General features: G+C 46.5%; 1 non-coding gene across 1 annotated transcript; it reads left to right on the top strand.

The window, feature by feature from the left end:
* The first annotated feature begins 355 nt into the window (after positions 1 to 355).
* On the top strand, positions 356 to 546 carry LOC143119717 (U2 spliceosomal RNA). Its single transcript, XR_012986320.1, has one exon. It is a non-coding gene; the product is annotated as a U2 spliceosomal RNA (small nuclear RNA).
* The last annotated feature ends 299 nt before the right edge of the window (positions 547 to 845 follow it).

Genomic DNA, 845 nt, shown 5'->3' with positions numbered 1-845 from the left:
TGAGGTCTGGGAACTACACATTCATTGTCTCGTATTTGAGACGTGGTTTACGAATGCCCAGAGCCGTTTATTGGGCGCTACGAATGTCTATCAAATGTGTCTGTGTAACATGGTTAATAATGCTTCCACTTGCCATTGCACCAGAAATGTATATGTGTATGGGGAAATTGTGTTCTGTCACTTTAAGTGACCAAGCTTGTTCTTATAATGGGAATGACGCGCTTTTTGCTCTTCCCAGTTTATCTTGCCTGCGCAAGAGGTAGGTCATGAGTACATGCACACTGTAGATTATTTTAATAATAATGGTTGTCTTGGTTTCAAAAATGTTCTTATATCAATGTATATTAAAATATATATCGCTTCTCTGCCTTTTGGCTAAGATCAAGTGTAGTATCTGTTCTTATCAGTTTAATATCTGATACGTCCTCTACCCGAGGACCATATATTAATCTGATTTTTGGAACAGGGAGACGGAAGAGGGGCTTACTCCGTCCGCTCCACGCATCGACCCGGTATTGCAGTGACTCCGGGAACGGTGCACATCCCTGGGCAGCCGTGGCCCACTGGTTAGCACTCTGGACTTGTGACCGGAGGGTTGCTGGTTCCCGGTTCGAGCCCCGACCAGTGGGACGCGGCTGAAGTGCCCTTGAGCAAGGCACCTAACCCCTCACTGCTCCCCGAGCGCCGCCGATGTAGCAGGCAGCTCACTGCGCCGGGATTAGTGTGTGCTTCACCTCACTGTGTGTTCACTGTGTGCTGTTTGTGTTTCACTAATTCACCGATTGGGTTAAATGCAGAGACCAAATTTCCCTCACGGGACCAAAAAAGTATTTATACTTAATACT

Source organism: Alosa pseudoharengus, unplaced genomic scaffold (genome assembly GCF_046254945.1).
Source record: "Alosa pseudoharengus isolate Yale_2024_CS ecotype anadromous, Long Island Sound unplaced genomic scaffold, YU_APseudo_1.1 YU_APseudo_1.1_scf_12, whole genome shotgun sequence".
NCBI lineage: Eukaryota > Metazoa > Chordata > Actinopteri > Clupeiformes > Clupeidae > Alosa > Alosa pseudoharengus.
This window is presented reverse-complemented; position numbering and strand designations above follow the sequence as displayed.